This window comes from Pinus tabuliformis, chromosome 8 (genome assembly GCF_031772625.1).
Source record: "Pinus tabuliformis cultivar Carrire ecotype Pingquan chromosome 8, CPIR1, whole genome shotgun sequence".
NCBI lineage: Eukaryota > Viridiplantae > Streptophyta > Pinopsida > Pinales > Pinaceae > Pinus > Pinus tabuliformis.
The window spans coordinates 1,255,897,617-1,255,915,072 of NC_142294.1; the positions used below are offsets into that span (position 1 = coordinate 1,255,897,617).

At 40.0% G+C, this 17,456-nt stretch overlaps 1 pseudogene; it reads right to left on the minus strand.

Moving 5' to 3' along the window:
* Positions 1–2,775: 2,775 nt before the first annotated feature.
* On the minus strand, positions 2,776–4,223 carry LOC149239941 (phospholipase A(1) LCAT3 pseudogene; annotated as a pseudogene).
* Positions 4,224–17,456: the final 13,233 nt, after the last annotated feature.

Genomic DNA, 17,456 nt, shown 5'->3' on the forward strand with positions numbered 1-17,456 from the left:
AGAGGTGGTTGAGGTGGAGAAGACAAGGGGGCATAAAAGGGGAAAGATGAGGGAAGGAAGGGGGATCCTTGGTCTTGTTTTGGTTTTGGTTGGGCTGTGGTTTTGGAGGAATTGTCTGAAAAAGAGGAGGGGAGTATTGTTTTATTTTGAACACACTACATCTAGTTGGACTTGGGCTCGGAGGGCTAGGGTAGCTGTAGAGGTTTCCCGGGCTATGAAATACTTCCTAGTTGGCTGGGAGGTAAATCTAGTCGGTAGTCAAAATGAGCATTCCAGCGGGAGCAGCAGCTCAAGGGCATCTCCATCAGGCTGTCGGTACAGGTATTCCTCTATGCATAGATTACTCATGTAAGCGATGGAATTAAAATGTTCGCTATTTAAATTGTAGGATTTAAATTTTAAATGGTAAATTATCATTGTTAAATGTCTTGTTAGAAAATAAATAATTGCCCTTTTATTGCATTTAAAATTAGAAAATATAGATCTCGTAAAGGACACTAAGAGGGGACCTTACACGTGGTATCAGAGCGGGTTCGAAATCTGGACCCAAGACCCACTAGACACGAATCTCCACTAAATTAAAAAAAAGAAGGTATGTGGAAATGATTTCTCCACCTTACTCTCAATAAGTCATTGTCTCAATATATTCAATGCATTGGCTTCTCACGGTCTGCTATCCTTAACTACCAATTCAAACAAAATCAATTATTTAGAAAAGACTTGTTCCATTTTAAACGGCAGTAGTTACAATGTTGACTGCCTATAACATTCAATCTAGATATTCAACTAGCGCATGTGGCACTGCAATCTCAGTTTCATAGTCCACCTGGGTTGTTATGGAGTGAGGATATCTTATTGCAGCTCCCGGTCCAATAACTGACTATGGTGCCCTTGTGAAGACAATGGGATACTTTGGTATATTACGAGAAGGAACCGTTTTCCATGTATCAATTTCTTTAACATGGTCAACATAATTTTTACCAATACACGTTATCGCTCCAGAAAGAATAGGCATACGAGCAAGCAATTTCACATCTTCTATTGGGATACTTGGCCCTTCAAGCATTATACAACTGTGAAGAAAGTCCCAATGATTGATGACATCTATCATATCGTTAATATGAGATGTATCAATGTTAGCCGATAGGTTTACCACTTGTTCCTATGGCCAAATGGACCCATTGCGAACAACTCCAACTTGACTTGTGTTTGGTTCTGTAACAAACATTGCCAATCTCAAAATTTTCGGTCTCCGGATTACCATTTGCTTTTTTGGCTGAATCACCCTTCCAGTGACCATCAACACCTCCAATTGTCTTAGTAGCCCGAGCCTTAGCAAGCTTATTTTCTAGTTCTTTAACTTTGGTCTCAAGAATTTAAATCACAGTTGTGTGTTCTGGCAACTAGATCTTATGTTCCTGTTCAACCTTCATAATATGTGCTGCTTGATTCTTAGTTGTGCATTCTGTTCTTCTTCATATTTCTGTTTCTCTTGTAGCATTACACTCTCTGTTTTTAGATCTGCCTGCAATGCAAATGCAACTTTCCAAGTTTTTTTTTTACTTCGTTGAATAAGAGAAGAGATTGATCATCTGCCTCTTTCAGCGCTTTCTCTAAACACATAACCTCTTGCCTTGCCTCTGAAAATTCCTTTTCTTTCATATATCTCCTTGTGAGCTTCATTTTCCACATCTCTCCACTTCTTCATGGTATCATGATTTTGGAGACTTAGTTCAACATTTCGAGCTCTTGCAGCAAAATTTAGAGATGATATTGTCTCCTGTACTTCTACATGGTTGGGACTCACGTTAACAATAATCAAAGTCTTGGAATCATCACTTAGAGAATATGAGAGTGTTGGAGTGAGCCTTGAGTTGTCGTAAGGGACGCGGTCTTTGTTTGATGTCAAAACAAATAAAACATCCCCCAACGCAGACAATGATTTATGTGCATGCAGCAACTCTTTGAGGCGGTCCCCATTAGCTTCCTCCTTAGGCAAACACCCAATTCTAGCTAAATCAACTAGTGAAAGCTTGCTATATTGTCACTCCTCGGTTTTGTATTCCCAATTTTAGCACACTCAAAAGTCAGTTGGATTTTCAACTTTTCTTGTACAAGTTCAACAGAAAACTCTGTTGGACCCATACACATTTTTGAGGGATTTCCACTGGTGTTGGAAAGCAAATCATGAACCTCCTCATTGGGGAGCTCAAACATTATAACATGGAAGTCGAATTTAGAAGAATATGCGTTAGCATTAGAAAAATCGAATAGCTCCTCAAACGCCCTAAAATAAAGTCCACGGTCATGGCTTGAGCCTTCCATTGTATATGTTTCCCCAGAGCCATTTAGGCATAAGAAAATACAAAGATGTTGTATCCATCAAAAGCAGACCGTACTAAAGGCTAAACATCTTGAAAGAAATCCCCTTGGCCAACAAGAGGTCCATAAACTCTGTCAAAATAAAAATTCTTTTTAGAACTTGTAACATGACCACCACCAAGATTTATTCGTATCGTAAAATTATCAGGAAATCTATTTCTGGTACCCCCCTCATCTTCAAACAGAGAGCGAACATGGCAAAATACCCTTATATTTTCTTTTATAGTTACTTATTAATTAAATAGTTTCTTTCTTTCTGTGACCAATGGAGCGATTCTAGCCTCAATTTCTAGAGCAATCTGATCTAGCTAGCGAGCTTTCTCCACAAGTACACTCAAATACCGTGTAACTCGAGCAATTCCATAACAACTATATCATCCTTAAGTCCCATGGTCATGGCATTCGTTTTCTTGCTGACTCTGCAAGAACAGTTCCATCTTCATCCACATAAGAATAATGAGACTGTGAACTGCAAATTTCTTCTAGCTTGCCAATCGGGGAAGTTTCTGTTCATAGCATACACTAAAAGGTGTTTCATGTGTTTTGCCAAAAATATTATAAAATTTAATTCCATCTGGTAGCTTTGCTGTATCAAGGATTCAACGAGTTTCCAATGACCATTCAGAGATGGCCATATTGAATGGTACAGGTATTGACTTCCCATCATAGTTCAACATGTTTCCCTTTAGTGCCTTTTGGAATTTTGAAATACTCTTGCTAGGACCATATGATTCTAGTTCAGTAGATGATTCCCCTTCCTTTGTATATTCCTTACGCAAAATTTGTATTTGTGACAGTTTGTTCCAATTGAAATCTATATTTGTCATCATCTCATATATTGATGGGCATTCAATCAACAGTTGATGCATGGTCCAACGAGATATAAACAGGAAGCTCTCCAACCCATAAACAAATTACATACCAGTCAAAAGACAATCATTAATGACACCTGGACAACCTTGGAAAGGACTAGAAATGCACACCCATGTGCTTACATAGTTCTCAAATACATATGGATACAGTGAAAGAAAACACTTGACAAGTAATCCACCCATTGAATGAGAAACTGTGTTCACTTTCTTTCCACCAGAAGCCTTGTAAGCTGCCTTCAGTTTTTCTTTTAATCCATCCATTGATTTAGCAATTCTGTTGCTTTGTCGAAAGTCAAAGCCATAGCCAAATAATGTGACCCCCTTTTCGTAACCCCAGTCAAGTAGTGTATCAATTAGATGATGAAAATAGTACAATTCCTTAATGTGAAGAAGTTTGGGTAGCCATGAAGGATCCAACATGTCAATTGCATAAAGACCATAGTCATCATCTGGCACTTTAATTTTAATATTGGGATCCAAAGCCTCTGCATACCCTGTTTTATGATTCCTTGATCCATCACTAAACTCAATTTTATTATTGCAAAAGCCTTTTGTTGTAGCAATGTCTAGGCATTTTTTTGTATGTAAGAGAGAACACTATGAATCAAGTATGTGAGGTTGAAATTGAAATTTGCATATCCACTATTTCTTAGAGGGTAGTTTGAATGAATTTTTCAAAAGCGTGTGATCAAATTGCTCATTAAATATTCATCTTGTAGGATGTCACTATGCGATAGTAGTTTATGTGTTCAAAATTGTAGTTGAAAAAAATAATATATATATGTATGTATATTTATACTTTTTACTAGCCTATGTAAGTGTTCTATTTTCCATGTTGCATTCATTGCTAAGAATCTTACTTCTTTGGTTACTTCTCATTCACATGAAAGTTTCCTTGTGTTAATTCCTTGAGAAGATACAATGAATCAATGGTTTTGGCTTATGATAATGTTGTGTATACCAATCCATGTGTCGATATCCTAGTTGGATCAAATGCATATCTATTTAAATTAAGGCCTTGAGTTCTATGTATCATTCGAACACATGCTAACTAAATTGGAAATTGTTTCCATACCATGAATTAAGATTGTACCCAGGTACATAGAAATATTTTTACAATGCACATGAATGGGGTCCAAGTTGGTGGTGTATATTTGTCACATAAGTCATGATATTTGTTCTTTAACAATTGTCCAATGCTTATAATTGTAAAACAACATCTAGGTTTGCGGTTTTCTTTGTATATGCCTTCAATGTTCCATCAACACTAATGACAAGGCCATCTTTTATGTTGTGGTTCCATGAATATAAATCATCTAAAACATTTCATTTAATTATTATCTTCAAGCATGTAGCATTAGCCATTCTATATACATCAATTGGATAGTATACATCTAACAATAATGTCAATATTGAGTTGATTGAGACAACTAGGCACCCACCTTGAAAACTGATCTAACGTTGTTGATGAAATTTCAAAAGGGAACCTAGTTCTAATAATGTGATTAAAAATGGTAAGTTAATGATTATGTGAATGTCCCAGATGCGGGTGTTTAAAAGCGTTGGTACAGCGCATAAAATTTGGGCTGGCAAGTGGCGCGACCACCTGGCAACCCACGCTTCCACCCAGAAGATCACTAATGACATTAATGGCATTTTAATGCAATGCGCGGGCCGTGGAAACCTCAATCTGGTTATTAAGATGGCATATTTGGATCGCCTGCCCCCGGTTCCACCTCCTCTGAACTGCAACTGTCTCCCTACTGCTGTAGAGCCAAGCTCACACACGACAACGGGAAGACGATGCCAAATTCTGTGCTGCATTGAGATGGTAGATGGTGCCCACTTCTCGCAGAGTCTTCTTTGCTGCCTTCGAACTGATGCTTCAGCCTTGAATCTTGGTTCTGAACAGTGGATTACTGGTCCTCCTGCTCCCACTGGCCATTCAATCCCTAGCACTGCTCCTCCTCGTCCTCGTCTGCCCAATTTCGACCAGGTAAACATGCCTCGTCTGCGTCACAGGATGCGCTGCAGGAGGGGCAGTAGCAGAGGAAGAGCAATTTGTCCCCCCTCCCTGTCCCTCTCTGAATTGACCCCTTCTGACTCTTCCTCCCCCTTGACGACGGCTCATATCACGGGACATTATCCAGCCACCTACAGCAGTCGGGGGCGAGCTCAGACGGTGGGTTCTCGGCATGCTGAAGATGCTCCACAGCCTCCTGCTGTCTCTGTCCCGTCTCTGCAACCCAGTCACTCTGCCCAATTCCAGTTTCTCTGCACACTGGAACGCCCATGCATAATTGCAACCATTTCAGTAGCTTTTAGAGAGGAGCCTCAAAGCTCTGAAGTCCCAGCTCGCAACATTCAGGAGAGGACCAACACCAGCAAAATAAAAGCCCCTGGCAGCAGCTCAGGGACGCACAGAAGCCATGAAGAAGCTCTGGACCGCACAGGCGCAACTCAAGGACGCAATAATCCAGGCCGCTTCAAGACTATGGAAGCAACGCCGAGAGATCAACAGGACGAGGAAGATGGCATGGAAGCCTATAGGTGTCTGATAGTAGAAGAACCTCCTCCTACTAATGACACCTACCCGGCCAAAGTTTTTTTTTCAGGTTTTGGGTTCCCGCCTCCCAACCTCGGGGGTTTATTCTGTTGTTTTTTTCTTTTATGTAAATGTTGTTAATTTTGATGTTTGTTCGACAAACTATTCCACTCTGGCATTACAGGTTGCTACCCCTGCGTGCACAACAAACACTTCTAGTTTTGGACTGGTTTCCCCGGTGCGGGCAGTCACTTTCAGTTATTGGTTGTTAAACATGGCATAATCTGAGGCTTGCTTTGCAGAGGCTGGTGTCTCCTTGTACCATTTTTGTTATATTAATAGAATTAGTCATATTTAGAAAAGAAAAAAAAAATGATTATGTGAATGCTCAAAATGTATAATATGGATTTAGTATGATTTTTTAGGAATATCTAAGGATATTTAAGGGTGACTAGCAATGCGTGGTAGCACTGGCTTAGATAACAATGGGGGAGGATTTAGTAGACCCACGGTTATCATCTCTATATTAGAAATAGTCATTTACAAGTATAACAAAAGGAAAACTTGCATCTATCATTATGCAAAACATGTGTGAGCTGAGTAAGAATTGAGAAGGCCCTAAGTTGTGCTAATAAGTCTTAGGTATCATGCAGATTTTGAACAATTCAAAATGGTGAGGACGCGAAGAAATCAAGGTCACGGAGAGTCATCATAAGGACCTCCTACAAATAACCCATTACCTTCACCGAAGTTGACTCTCATCTTGCTTTCCCTAGAAGCAATTAATGAGACCTTAAAAGGGCGCCAAACAAATGAAGTGGAAGTGGAACACCCTCCATCAGGGTTAGGGAATCTCGAGGGATCTAGAGACTCTGATAGAGGACCTCCAATTGAGGACATTACGAGGGAGCTCCAGAGGATTAAACTCCCGGAGTTTGCAGGAGGCCGTGCCAGCGAACATGCAGAAGCCTGGTTAGAAGGAATGAGAAGGTGCTTCGCACTAAGGGATTACAATTCCAATTCAAAAGCTAAAATAGCAATATTCCAACTCAGAGATAGTGCTCTGAATTGGTGGGTTAACTTGGAGCGTCAACTACACCTCACTCTAGACACAGTTACTTGGGAATTATTTGAGGAGAGATTCAGGAAAAAGTACCTGCCAGCATATTATGAAGAACAGCAGGTAGGAGCCTCCCATGCCCTGGTACAGGGAAATCGTACGGTGGAGGAATATGAAATTAGATTCATGGAATTAGTCAAGTATGTCTCCTACATGGATACTGACCAGCACCATGCAGATCATTATATTTATGGATTGAACCCTAAGATTAGGGAAATGGTTCGAATGTGGAAACAATCTTCAATTGTAGAAGCTGTGGAACAGGCTCGTTATGTCGAAGAACACTTAGACTTAAAGGGTGAAAACAAAACCATTTTTCCACACCAACCAAGATTTATGGGGAAGGCCCCTCGTACCTTCCAAAGGGGAGGAATTCTGAGGCCACCACCATATGGAAACAGGGTGGTACCCAGAGCACCAACAGTGGGGATTTCAATGGTTGCTAGTGCAACTTCACCCGCAGCTTCAAGGGTGCATTCAAACCAAGGCCATACGCGAGGAGCAACAAGTAGGGGCAGGGGTCCCAAGGGAAGGAACTCTTTCCAAGGAACTCCATAACATTCGGTTCAAGGTCTACCACGCATCACTTGTTGGGGATGTAGAGGACCTCATTGCCAGTGGCACTGCCCTGAGTTACAAGCTGGTAACAACCATAGAGAAGGAAAAGCACCAGTGAGGGGGGGGGAGGCAAGTAGCCACCATCGAATCTATGCAGCAGTTGATAACCAACAAGTTGAACACCAGTTTGCCGTGGTAGAAACCTCAGGTATGATAAACAAAGTAAAAGTTACAATTTTGTTTGATTTTGGTGCTACAGATAGCTTCATTTCACCAGTTGCATTAGAAAAATGTGGATTGGCAGCCTATGAGCACGATGACTTTAAACAAGTTGAGATGGCTTCTGCGAAGAACCTAGTGTTGACCAATGTCAGGTAAACCTCCGGGTGTGTATGACTAAGTTGAAGGCATACGTCACAACATTGGGGACGTATGATGTAATTATTGGAATGGACTGGCTAGAAGCTCATCGAGCTTTGGTAGATTGTTTCAAGAAGAAGGTGATTTGTTTAGATGATGATGGTAGGCCAATTGAGATCTTTGGAATCAAGAGGGGATTGTTGCTATGATTCATATCCATGATGAAGGTAAGATGTTGTCTCCGACAAGGTTGCAAACTTTATGTGTTCGAGGCTATAAGTGACCAGAAAGGACCCTCCCTAGATCAACATCCGATTTTGTCAGAATTCAAGGATGTTTTTCCTGGGAATTGCCTAGATTACCTCCTGTAAGGGAGATTGATTTCACAATCGACCTAAAGCCTGGTGTAGAACCAATATCTAAGACACCCTATAGGATGACAACTCCAAAACTTTGTGAGTTGCATATGCAGTTAAAAGAGCTCTTAGACTTGGGGTTTATCAAACCTAGTATTTCACCTTGGGGTGCACCAGTGATTTTTGTCAAGAAGAAGGATGGTTCCTTGCGGCTATGCATAGATTATAGAGACTTAAATAGGGCCACAATAAAAAATAGGTACCCAATACCTCGAATAGATGACCTATTTGATCAAATGAAGGGAGCAACAGTTTTCTCAAAGATCGATCTACGATCTGGATACCACCAATTGAGGATTAAGGAGGACAACATCTCAAAAACTACATTTCGAACTCGGTTTGGGCACTATGAGTTTTTGGTTGTTCCATTTGGTTTAACTAATGCACCAACAATATTCATGAGCCTCATGAATGGTGTGTTCAGGAAGTATTTGGACCAATTTGTGCAAGTCTTCCTCGACGACATTCTTGTTTATTCCAAGAATGAAGAGGAGCATGAAAAGCACCTAAGGGTGGTATTGACTTGCTTAAGGGAAAATCAATTGTATGGGAAATTGTCAAAATATTCCTTCTTTTAGAAGAAAGTTCATTACCTTGGGCACATCATTTCAGGAGAAGGGATTTCAGTTGACCTGGAAAAGGTGAAAGCCATAATGGATTGGCCAGTACCAAAAAATGCCCATGAGGTACGTAGTTTTATGGGACTGGCATGGTATTATCGCAGGTTTGTGGAAGGGTTTTCATGGATTGCAAAACCCATCACCACATTAAAATGAAAGGGGTCAAGTATGAATGGGCATATGAATGTGACACTGCCTTCACAGAACTAAAGAGGTTACTAACTAGTGCACCGATGCTTCGGCGCAAGGATTGGGTGCAGTATTGATGCAAGAAGGCAGAGTAATAGCTTGTGCATCTAGAAAATTGAAGAAACATGAAGAGTTGTATGCTACCCATGACTTAGAATTAGCAACAGCGATGTTAGCCTTGAAACTGTGGAGACACTACCTCATTGGGAGAAGATTTGAGTTAAGAACAGATCATCAAAGCATGAAGCATCTCTTCACTCAAAGGGATTTGAATGTCAGACAAAGGCGGTGGAGCGAATTCATGAGTGAGTATGATTTTGAGATCTCATACATCAAGGGAAAGGAGAATGTGGTGACGGATGCACTAAGCAGGAGATCGCGAACCTTCTCCCTAGTAGCCCTGAAGGTAGATTTAAGGGAACGTGTGTTGGAGAAACTCTTTGAAAATAGTTGGTATCTAAAGGTCACCTCAACACTCCAGAGTGGGAAACAGATAGAACCAAATTTTGAGGGATATGTCCTTGAACCAGATGGGCTATTGAGATTTCAAGGGAGAATGTACGTACTTAAGGAAGGGGGTATAAGAAGAACCATCCTCGAAGAGTCACATAGAGCACTCTATTGTGCACATCTTGGAGTAAAGAAGATGTAGACAGACACGAAGAAACTCTTCTTTTGGGCAGGCATGAAGCAAGACATAGTCCAATTTGTCGCCAAATGTCTTGAATGTTAGCGATTGAAGGCTGATCATCGCCATCCAGTAGGACTCCTACAACCTCATGACATCCCTATATCTAAATGGGAGGTAATTTCCATGGATTTTGTTGTAGGTTTGCCACTCACTTCACAGAGGCACAATGCTATATTTGTTATAGTTGATAAATTGACCAAAAGTGCCCATTTCATTCCAGTAAGAGACACTTACGATGTTACTGATGTGGCACGAGTGTTTATAAGTGAAGTTATTCAACTACACAGGTTACCCACAAAGATCATTTCTGATAGAGACTCGATTTACATGTAGGTTTTGGACAAGTTTGCAATCAGCACTAGGGACTTAGTTGAACCTGAGCACTGCATATCATCCAGAAATAGATGGGCAAACTGAAAGAGTAAATCAGGTTATGGAAGACATGCTTAAGATGTACGTCATGGATAATCAGACTCAATGGGAAAGGTACTTACCATTGGTAGAGTTTGCTATAATAACAGTTACCACAGTTCAATCGGGATGCCTCCTTATCAAGCTCTATATGGAAGGCCATGTAGGACGCCGTTGAGTTGGGAAAAGTTGGAGGACCAAGTAATAGTTGGGCTAGAATTAGTTCAAGAAATGGAGGAATAGGTAAAGCAGATTCAACAAAGGTTAAAGGAAGCACAAGATATACAAAAGAGTTATGCTGACTCACATAGAAGTGATTGCAGGTATGAAGTAGGGGACCAAGTTTTTATTTGTATCTGACCCAACAAAAGCACCATTCGGTTTGGGAAGGGGATGAAATTGTCACCTCGGTTCGTAGGACCTTTTAGGATCAAGGAGAAGATTGGACCAGTTGCCTATCGTCTTGTACTTCCACCCCATTTGCATAAAACTCATGATGTTTTTCATGTATCTATTTTAGGACATTATGTTTATGATGAATTTCACAAACTTGATTGGAGGGAATTGCAGGTCTTGGACATGGGAACCGTAGTGGTCAAACCATTACACATATTGGACCGTAGGGTTCGACAGCTCAGACGTCGCACAATGGACCAAGTTAAGGTCCAGTGGGACAAGTATAGCCCAGGATTTGCTACCTGGGAGGATGCAGAGACTATACATCGGGACTACCCCTCACTTTTTGAGCATCTGTGATGCCCATTTTTGACTTAGATAGCTACCTATGTTAAGGTTCTATTTTGCAGTTCCATGTTATTTATTTATGAACATTATGTAATATTGATGCATTTGGTTGGACATGTGAAACTACTTATATAAATCAATTGATGGATTTGGTATTGATGATGGAAATGGTTGATGTATGGCCTAAATGTATGACTCGCTTAGTGATGAATTATCTAGTGTGTGACTTATCAGAATTATTTTGTTTCGTATATGGCCCTTGTGGATATGATTTGTTTAAATGAGTGACTTAGTGAATTTATGATTTATTTCCAGTATGAACTGCAAGATTGACACGTGGATACTAGACTTAATGACATGATGATTAAGGATCACATATATATCTTGTTGTTATATAAATGCATGGATGAGAGCTCACTTGCAGGTTGGAAAGAACTATATGATAGCCGGGATCTACTTTTCCATTGAGGGAAGGTTGAGACATCTCATGGGGAAAGGTATAATGTACATTGTTCTATTACATTTGGTATCTACTTGATATGCACTCTTATGACATGAGTAAAATGTAAATGATAGGTGACAAGACAACCTGACTGGATTATTCGATGACAAGTCCAACTAGCGCTGTAGTTGTTGGAAATACCGAGAGGGGGGTGAATTAGTATTTTTTTTCAACTGTTATTTTACCAGTTAAAACACTTATATTCAGAACACAAGATGAACAACAAGAATAACTGCTTTTATTAATATAATATTTGCAATAAAATAGATACAATATATATATGGTTCCAATCTGTTGTCAAGCACCAACTTGGACTTTTGTGAAGCTCCAACCTCTAGAGCACCAACTCTGTTTTGTCAAGGCACCAACCTTGGACTTAGGAGCACCAACTCCCAGGACACCAATCCTTCTAGTTTTGAGGAACCAAGCTCAAGGTCTCCAACCTTTTACTGTCAAGGCACCAACCTTGGATATAGGAGCACCAACTCCAAGGACACCAATCCTTCCAACTTCTGAGGTACCAACCCCAAGGGCTCCAACCCTTTGCTAGTTTACAGCTTCACTGTAGTCTCCATGCTATAGCATCAATGACAACCAGTCTTCATATGAAGGAGTCTTTACAACTCTTCAAACTGTCCACACAGAGTCTGCAAAAAGTTATCTCATGATGATATCAAATAGCCATCATGATCTCCAATAATGTCTCCACACAACTTCAATGTGTCTACAATTAACTGCACTAAGCTCTACATAAGAATCAACTCTCAGTTTCAGGCCTCTGTTCTCACTGTCACTGTAAATGCTTCAGGCGTGACCGCTTCTCACTGTTCTAGCTATCTCTTTCTTCCCAGAAAATAAATTCACATACGCTTCAATGCTTGTACTGTTTACTGTTCCCTTCAAGCTATGTTAGATGAAACTTTATCTATCCCTTCACATAATTGTTCTTCAAGTTGCGTCATGTACCTGATTAACCCAACATTGGTCTGAGCTTTTCAAAGGTGAATCCAATCAACATAGCTGCTCATCCTTCAACTTCCTACTATCCTACTGGACCTTTGGCTTCCTCCTGTCCTGTTGGACTTTTGGCTTCCTCCTGTCCTACTGGACCTACCGCTTCTTCCTTTCTTCTAGTTCACTAACAACAACAACATAAAGACAATTCTATGTTTTCTTATCTTGATACGCCTTACCTTTGGCTTCCCTTTCGCTCGCTTCAACTTCGACTTCCTCAAAGCTTGCTCGACCTTCTGGCTTCCCTCCTCTGGTCGCTTTAGCTTCCTCTGCGCTCGCTCGACCATCTATGCTCGCTTGACACTTCGACTTCCTGATCCATGGCTTCCTCTGTCTATTCGAGTGTTCCAATACTCACAGGACACGTTCAGGAGGAAGAGAGGCTGAAATACAAAGAAATGTTGCTTATTAAAAAATGTCAGAGAGGTCCTTTTTCCTTTAATAATATTCATACATTAGACTTCATTATTTATGGAGAATTTCATTGGAGAGACTGTATCAACAGGGAGGTCCCACATGCCACGTCACAATCACAATTGGCGGTTTGACATCCCTTAGAGACTAGCGATATAACGGATGCGATATTACATTTAGTCATGTTAAATGGTGCATTCGAGTTCGTAATATATATTGCAATCGACAGTTCAGCGGTGTCAATTCTTTTGAACATTATGATTCAATGGATGCGATATTTCAGTGGGTCGTATTATAATGTTGCAACGGGTCCGCATACATATCGCAATCAGTGGTTCGGGGGTGACATCTCTTTATAACTTGCGCTATGAGAGTTCCGATAGGCGGATGCGATATAACAATAGGTCAATTTATAATGGTGCAGCGGGTCCGCATATATATCTGACATTCCCACTCTATAACATTAGTTATATAGAATTTAACCACATGAAATCCTTATATCTGTGCTATTTCTATTATAATGTCTATATAATAGAAATACACAATAATCATGCGTAACTTACTTTTTCCGCCTTTTTACAGCCTTTCCACATTTTTCGATGTTTTCCTTTTTCGGATTAATCCTCCATCGTAGATCTTACTATCCCATCCGACGGTTGATATTGCACCCGACCAACAAAGCTGCTCGATGATCCTGCACCTTAGATCAAAACCGCATTTGATCCAACGCTTGACAACGATATCGGGGGAGCTACATGCACGAGGATTACCCACCCGATAAAGCGGTTTCCTCTCTCCTCCGACGTGCGATGTGTCAATTTCTTAATGGAATCGGGTGACTCCCTCCTATTACCACTTATCGCTTATTCTCAACCCGATAAACCATTTCCGCTTATAAACCTGCCTTTCTCTTTGACTAACGCCCAAGCTATTTAGCGCCCGATGACCGTAGATCTTCTACCATCGACGGCTGCGATGACTCCTCCGATTTCCTCATTCGCTAATACTTAAATTAATCTCCATCATTCATTTCTTTGACTTTACGCTGTGTGACTTAATCCTGGCTGCTCATTACAAACAATCTCGTCTGTTGATCTCCAAGATCCAATGGTTCCTGTGCGTTCAATCTTCATCTTCAAAGACCCATTATGATTCCTCTGTCTCTTCTTCTCCTCTCTGTGTTTCTCCTAATTCTGCCTACACACAACTGCTAATGACCTCTTTGCTTCCAATGACCTCTTCCTCTTACGCTTTGGCTTCATGATGGCTTCCAATAACCTGTTTCCAATGAACTCTTCTGATATGCTTCTCTTGATAGCTCCTGTGACTTTTGATATTCTCTGCTCTGATATTCTGCAATACTCCTCGAATATGTTCCTATTCTGATGGCTTCCCTAATGGCTCCTCCTCATGGCTTTGCTCCTTGGCTTCTTGCTCCTATTTTTTCATGGATCTGCTTTGCTTCTCCTTGGCTTCATATCATCATTTAATATCCTATAATATTTCCATATTGATATCAATGACTATCTAGGTCAACAATCTCCCCCTTTGTTATTGATGGCAATATTCTTCTTCTCTCCCCCTTTGACATCGATGGCAAAGGAGTGCTCAGGGACTCCCCCTATCAAACTGCTTCTATTATTTATGAATAGTAGATCTTCATGGGTATGTTACTCCCCCTGTAATAGTGCTCTTCTTTTTACTCAAGATAGAAGGAGATGCTTTATCATCAATCAGCACATTATTCCCTATTCATGTCTCAGAACTACTTTATCATGGCTTCAACAATGCTTAAAGATGCTCCACTTCAATGCTTTCAAACAGATTGCAAATAGCCACACACCAAGTGTCCAGGTTTTTATGCTTCAATCCATATTTTGTTGTCTCCACAGTCAGAATTAAGAGGCCTTCATAGTCCGAATCAAGAGAAAATGCCACAAAAATTGTCTTTCTTTCTATCTCTCTTTAGATCAGAATTCATTTGTATTTTTGTGCTTCTCCTTAAGTTATTGAGCTATATTCAACTGCACAACATTCTCCTTTCTATAGTCTTTTTATGAGCCATCTTTTCCTTGTGTTCTTGAAAAAAGATCTTTGCAAGTTATCTCCACGAGCAGATTTTGATATCCAATCTGTGACTGTCTTTTAAATTCTTTTTACTGATTGGCATCTTTTTGCAATGCTTTAGTTTTGTTAGATGTTGCCAACTGCTCTTGCTTCATGCTTCATTCCCAGATGTATCTGTTTGTTTGAAGGTTGCCTCTATTTGTGTCCATAATCTACCTGTTCTCACATCAAATCCCTGAGTCGAAACATTTAACATCTGTAATATCAACAACATAGTTATTTTCCCTATTTCTCTAGCATTGGATGGCCTTCTCTGCTGCTCCAATTTCTGCTTAGTGATCAAGTGGAAAGCAGCTTCAACAACAGTCCAAAGAATGGTTACAAGATCATGTTCTTCAATGGAGTACTCCTGAGAAATGATCTTTATCAAAGAATGATAGTTAATATAGCTCAACAAGGATTTTATAAGGACCCTCTCACGAATAGCTTCTGCAATAATGATCAAGAATCACAGGCTCCCCCTAACTGTATGCATCATCTCTTTTGGCAGAGTCTTCCCATCAAATGCTCAGATTGTCGAAGATCAGGTCAACAACATGTGTTGTTGGCTGGAGATTTTAAGGGACTTTCAGATTGTATTAGCTTCCTTCTCCATACTTGTGTAACTTTCTTCTTTTGCATGGTTCTAGCTTGTGTAAGAGCTCAAGTTAATTTACAATCATGTGCCATATGACGAATGTTATGACACTTGAAGCATTCTACATTGTTCATGAATAAGAATGCATGATTTCTTCCTGCAAAGTTGTTCCTTAGAGATTGTTGGGGACCATAATATCTATCTTTATGATATGGTTGGGGACCATAACATCTATCTTTATGATATGGTTTACAATCTTTTTCCATGTGACCAAAGTTTGTACAAGAATAACAATAACCAAGAAATAAACTTTGGTACCTGGGAGATGGAGATTTCCTTGATGTACTTCTGAAGTCTTTCTGTCTTGATATCCTTTGATGATAACCATTGCTTCTAGCATCCTTGACATTATCTACATTTCTTCTTGGAGAAAGATTTCTTCCATTGTTGCCTTGATTTTTCTCCTTTCCTTTGCTGGAACTAGGAGCATCACCATTTCTTTCTTGCTTCTTCACATCCCTTTTGTTTGAAGCATTATCATTCTTGTTTGAGGATTCACCTGCATACTTGAGACCTGATTTATCAAATGGACATCTTTGATCGCTGGGCATATCATCCAAGGCTTGAGAGCTCTTCAAGGTTTTGTTCATCCCTTCAACCTTTTTCTTTAGGAAGACAATCTCTTTTTCCAATCTTTCACACTCATTATTCTTCTTAGCAAGTTGTTTCCCAATTTTTTCTTTGATATGAGCAGCTTCATTTGCTTCTATTTTAAGGGAGATGATATCTGACTTCATTTTGAAGATTTCTTCATTTTCCTTTGCTAGGCTGCTCTCCATTTCTTCCTTGATTCTTGTAGCTTTACATGTTTTGGCCTTGAGAAGTTTGATGTTAGATTTTAATTCGAAGATTTATTCATCCTTTTCTTCTAGTTGACATATCATGGTGTTTCTCTCCTTTTCTGCTTCATCGACCTATTCTTCTATGATTTCCAATGCTTCCATTGTCTTCTTAGCTCCTTGTGCTAACTTTCTTACTTCTTGTAGTTGGGATTTGAGAGAGAAAACCTCTACCTGGTACTGACCAATCCCTTCTTCAAGTTTGTTCAAGCTCTTGTGCCTTTGTTCAAGTTGACTTGACAAGGTATCTTCCTGTTTCTTTTCTTTATCCAATTGATTTGTCATGGATATGACTTCTTCATGCTGCTTTCTTTTGCTTTGATGAAATTCCTTCTTAAGCTCGACAAACTCTTCATCCCTTTCTTGTACTTGAAGCTTGACAAGGTCAACTTTCTTCCTTGTTTGGTCTTGGTCACCAGCTAGTTCTTTCTTCTTAAGTTCCTCATTTTCCTTTTTCAAATTGATAATCTCTTCCGTAGCAGCCATAAGTTGAGCGAGGAGATCTTCTACAAAATCTTTTTCATTCTCTTCATCTTCTAGATCTTCTTTAGACTTGATATCATCATTCTCATTTTCAGCATTTGTGATGGGTTCTGGATTTCCTTCTTGATTTACATCATCTTCTTCTTGACTGATGGTCATGGTCAATTCTCCTTTTGAGTGAAGGTCATGAAGTTTTTCCCATATACCCTTTGCTGACGAACATTTTCCTAAATTGTTCTTTATAGAATCAGGTAGCCTATTCAAGATTGCCTTCATTGCTTTTTCATTGTACTCCTTGGGTTCTCCGTCCATCATGCTATCAACAATCACTGATTTCCAGATTTCAGTGCCTTGAGTCTTTAAGAAATTCCTCATTCTTGCTTCCCATATATTAAAATTCCCATTGAACCATGGAGCCTCCTCAAATTGATTGTCTTCTATTTTAGTGGTAGAGGGAGACACATCCTTAGGAGGATTGGAAACTTTCTTCCTTGACTTCACCATTTGTGTTCTAAAGATCAACCTTCAAGCT